At 37.1% G+C, this 5054-nt stretch overlaps 1 pseudogene; it reads left to right on the top strand.

Moving 5' to 3' along the window:
- Positions 1-4298, top strand: LOC107692030 (C3a anaphylatoxin chemotactic receptor-like; annotated as a pseudogene).
- Positions 4299-5054: the final 756 nt, after the last annotated feature.

Below are 5054 nucleotides of genomic sequence, written 5' to 3'. Positions count from 1 at the left end.
ATGAGGGCTATCGTGATCAAAGTTTTAGGATGTCACCGGAACGTGGACAGCGCATTACAGCTCGGGACTCTCTGGATCGTGCTTCTTGTTCAGACAATGGTCGAGGCGACAGGTCATCGGATGGCTACTCAAAGTGGCGGAGTCATCGTCTCCAAGTCCTGGTCACGTGCGTTTCCAGTCTCCTTCACGTGTTCATCAGCACCAGGGAAACTATCAGTAGTTGACAATGAGGGCCAATTGCCAACTGCTACTGACACCGGGCACATTGGTAACGTTGTTGAACATCATGTGACTTCAGACACTGGTCAGGCCGTGACACAAGTTCCAGTTTATGTGTATGCCTACATTATTTCGACGGACCCATTCTCAAGAGACTGGAGTTTCCTCCTATGGTCTACAGCCCCTCTTACAGTAGTAGCACCTCAACCTTAAAACAATGTAATGAAAGTACACTCAAGTCCGACCCAAATGTTTAATGTCATGATGGTTACCATCAATTTGCATTAGTTTGTGTCCAGTTGGTCTCTTTTATGCATTCGTTAAGCCAGCGAAGTTGGTAGTGACGTGAAAAATCAGAAAGCGAACTTCAAACTCATCTATGCCACTTTTTCATTCTTAAAGTGCACTTTTGCCTGTTTGGAGATTAAATAAACTATTTCAGACCGCCGCTTGAACTGTGTAGATATTTAAAGATGACCAGGATTTCAGTGCCTGACCATCTTTAAGCACGACTGTTTGGATATAAAATGCTAACACTTTAAAATAGGATTACATTTGTAACATAATGTAGTAAATAATGTTCAGTTTCTTGCACAGACCGACTGTTTTGCTTCATAAGACCTCAATATGCCTTCAGGAGACACTGGTATTCATTTTGTGTTCCTTGATATACTTTTCTTTTTTTCTTAAAAACCAGTAGCCGCTGACACGCATTTTATTAATCACCAAGGACCACGGTTTCAGCAAAAAATCTTCTTCAATCTTTAATATAATCAGATGGATGTGTTTGCTGCTCATTATATTTAAAGGGGTCATCGGATGCCCATTTTCCACAAGTTAATATGATTCTTTAGGGTCTTAATAAAGTCTATGACATACTTTTTCTTTAAAATTTCTCAATGGTAGAGTAAAACAACACCTTGTCAAAAACAGCTCTGTTCACAGCAAGCCGTTTCAGTGCATGTCCCTTTAAATGCTAATGAGCTCTGCTGACCCCGCCCCTCTCTTCTGTGGGGTGACGAGCCACTCTCATGAGACTGTTAACTTTAGCCGCGGAACTTGCTAACTAGCACGTTATTAGGAAAGGCTATTTGCAAAGATTCATAAAAAAACCCTTATACTCCTTCTGTAGGTGAAGTTGGATCACGTATGATTCGCGCAAACATAGACACATTTAGGTAGATCGGGGACACATTCCCTTCAAAAACAAAAGTAATCCACTGGGTCTTGAACACAGAGGCATTTAGGCAGATCCGGGATCAGCGCATTCACTTCAAAAACGAAAGTAACGTTAATCCTCTGCGTCTTCAGCTGCTCAGATGTCGGGAGTAAATGACGACTGCTATGTTCATGATTACATCCAACAACTAAACACCTCAATCGCTTAGGAGACATTCTTCCCTGTTTCAGCGTCGAAACAATGGCGGACTGTTCACAGCTCACTCCGGGCGAGTCTAAGGTAAAACGCTAGTGTCAACATTAGTGTGAGGGGCCTGGGTCTGTGTGACATCACACAGCCAAGAAACTGAGAATGGTTTGATATGAGACAGGGGTTATTATTTATGGGGATAATAGCAGACTCGGGAAGTCAAAAATAGAACTAATGATAACAAGGCGCTCTGATTGTTTTTGTTGTAGAATACGATAGGGGATATATTCACACGTTATATAAACGAAAATGGTGGTGTATAAAATTGATTTTTTTTCCTCACACAAGTTTGTTTAATTTAATTTGCTGTGAAATTTGCTATTATACATGTATACAGCTTTACCTGCTTACATGCTCATTTAAACAATAATATATACAGTAGAAAATTTGGTCACACTTTATTTTAAGGTCCAGTTCTCGCTATTAACAAATGATTAACTACAACTTTTGCCTCAATAAACTCCTAATTTGTTGTTTATTAATAGTTAGTAAGGTAGTTGTTAAGTTTAGTTATTGGCGCCTTTTGGGTCAATATCACTGTAGGGTGCCTTTTGGTGTCCTGTACATAACTCATTTGCCATGATAACTTAACATAAAAATGACTATGAAAGGGTGTTTTATATTTATATCAAAAGCATAACTTGGTTCTTTAGATACATTTTCTAGATTTTTGTTTAGTTTTGTGTAACAGAATGCATGTTATTTTGCTATGTCCCATGCACTGCTCATTAAATTTGAATGATAGTAGAATATTGTCAAATCAAAAAGTAAAAAAAAATCTCCTATTAATATTTTGGTAAATAAGAGATTACTCTATTTGAGTGTATTGATCATTTGGTAATAAAAACTTTATTTTTATTTAATAAAAAAGAGTTTGTCCATGTCACCCTGTCATATTGGGGAATCCGCTCCTTTAAGAAAAGGCCATCTCCTTTAGTGACATCAGGACAACAGATTTAGTCAGTGTCTGTTTTTTTGAAACCACCAATATACCATTTTACAGGATCTTTAGGTCTCCTGCTTTGATAAAGACACCAGTACCTTAGAGTTTAGACTCAATTTGAGTGTATTGATCATTTGGTAATAAAAACTATATTTTTATTTAATAAAAAATAAGAGTTGAGAATGGTTGTCCACCCTGTCGTATTGGGGAATCCGCCCCTTTAGTGACATCAACACTAGTGACAACAGATTTTTTGTCTCTTCAGTGGCGGGAATTTCAACGGCTGAGGTGAGCAAGTTGGTGATTTTTCAATTGACAAATTTCCTTCGTATGAGTTTGCTTACTTGCTCTGCCAAAGCTTAACATGTCCACCCTGCTCAGATTCTGGTCTGTGTTTTGTGTGTGTTTTGCTCCTCATGTGCCTTCCTGTGTTTCCATATTTGGTCATTTTCCTGTCCTTGTTTAGTTAATTGTTTATTCCGTTCACCGGTGTTTGTAATTATCCCTTGTATTTAGTTTCTTCCTGTTCTGTCGTCCCTTTGTCCGGTCTACTCGTTACGTGGATGTGTTTCCTGCTGTCTCCTGTGTTGATGTACCCTGTGTTCCATGAATTAAAGACTGTTTCGTATATTCCTCCTTAGTTCCGGTTATCCTCATGTGTGTGTGTCGTGACGGTGGACATATCTTATGGTTTATGCATCGAATAATGGCCCATAATTATCTAAAAAAAAAATGTGTGGGAGCTCAGCTAATATGTTTCTATGAGTGTCTATGATCATTTATATAATGTAAACTATCATGGTCCTGCTCTTTATATTATAAATGCATATTATATACTATAATATTACATTAGAGTATGCCATATTATATTATAAATTAACATTATGATTTTCTGTAAGGCAGATTTCAAACAAGTTGTGGATATCCACAGCTGTAATTACTGTGGTTTTCTTGTGACATTCTATATTGAATAGTTGCCTTTGTCAAATTGCTTATTTTCTGTACATGTAAGCAATGTTCCTTCAAATTTTTTTTTCTTGCTGAGCAAAAGTTTTCTCTATTGGTTATAGATTTCGGCAACCTGAGCAAAAACATTCTTTATACCTTTATATCTGTACAGCGCGCACACAAAAAAGTGTGTAACTTTTAATGTCCTGCGCAGCGGCCTGGATTCTGGCTTCAGTTCTTAGTCTGCCTTTTATGATGTTAAGAGAGACTTACACAGAAAATAATAAAACATACTGCCTGCATTTTCAACATGATGAAGACAATTTTAAATTGTACGGAAGGTTAAGCATCATCAGATTTGTGTTTGGCTTTTTGGTTCCTCTCGTATGCATCACAACATGCTACGGATTCATCCCACGCAAGTTAGGCAGGAGTCATTTTCACTCTGGACGAGCGTTTCGCATCATGTTGGCTGTAATTGTGGCCTTTTTTCTCTGCTGGTTGCCGTATCACATAGTAGATTTGATAATAATGTACGGAGAGGGATCCAGTTCCTCTGTGGCTGTGGCAGTGGAGCCGTTGGCCGTCTCTTTGGCGTATTTCAACAGCTGTCTGAACCCCGTTCTGTATGTTTTCATGGGGCAGGATTTTAAGAGCAATGTTAAACTTTCTCTAAGACGTGTTTTTGAAAGAGCTTTCTCTGAGGAGGGAACACAAGCGTCACGACCCACACAGCCACAACAAATACCCTCAGTGTAGTGAAGATATCAACTCATTTATACTGTGTTTTCTGATTGATTTTTATTACTATTCTAATAATGTTGTTCTAATTATTTCTTTTCGAAATTCATCAACTCTTAAGTCAGCAAGTCCATCTAACTCTTATTCATCATTCCTGTGTGTTTTTCTCTCTGTTGTTGATGTATTTTCAGTGATTTGTGAACTATCGTCAAAGCTTAACATCACCATGATGGAATACTGATGCTTGATGAACTTTTTTTGGTTGCTATCAGCTTAGAAAAAGCTTGTAATATTTCACTAATAATGGCATGTGGTTTCTATGCTGAATTCATGAAGAAAAATAAAAAATGTTGCAATTGTGAATATAACAAAAACAGGTTTTATTTTACTCTCCCTTATCACAGTGATTTAGTAATTTTGGTGTTTGGTGTTATGGTGTGATAACTCAAAAGCAAAGTGCATGATGTATAAACATTGTTTTAAATATAAAATGCAAAAAGTTAAATTTGATCTTTATTGTAATGTTAATTGAACCTTTAATTCACTTGTAATTTGAATTTTTTATTTTAAATGAGGATTGTGGCTAGATTTAAAAAAAAAAAAGGAACAAATACATGCACATTTGGAGGCAATTACTAAGATAACTGACCACTGCAACAAAACAACTTTGTGACAGGAAAGTGACCAGGAGATACTTGTTAAATTAAATGACAGATTTTAAGATTCCAAATACTTTGCTGTAAATGTATATGAACATTACATCAGCAGTGACAC

This window comes from Sinocyclocheilus anshuiensis, unplaced genomic scaffold (genome assembly GCF_001515605.1).
Source record: "Sinocyclocheilus anshuiensis isolate Anshui unplaced genomic scaffold, SAMN03320099.WGS_v1.1 scaffold738, whole genome shotgun sequence".
NCBI lineage: Eukaryota > Metazoa > Chordata > Actinopteri > Cypriniformes > Cyprinidae > Sinocyclocheilus > Sinocyclocheilus anshuiensis.
The sequence above is the reverse complement of the archived record's forward strand: the minus strand, read 5'-3'. Positions and strand labels throughout refer to the sequence as shown.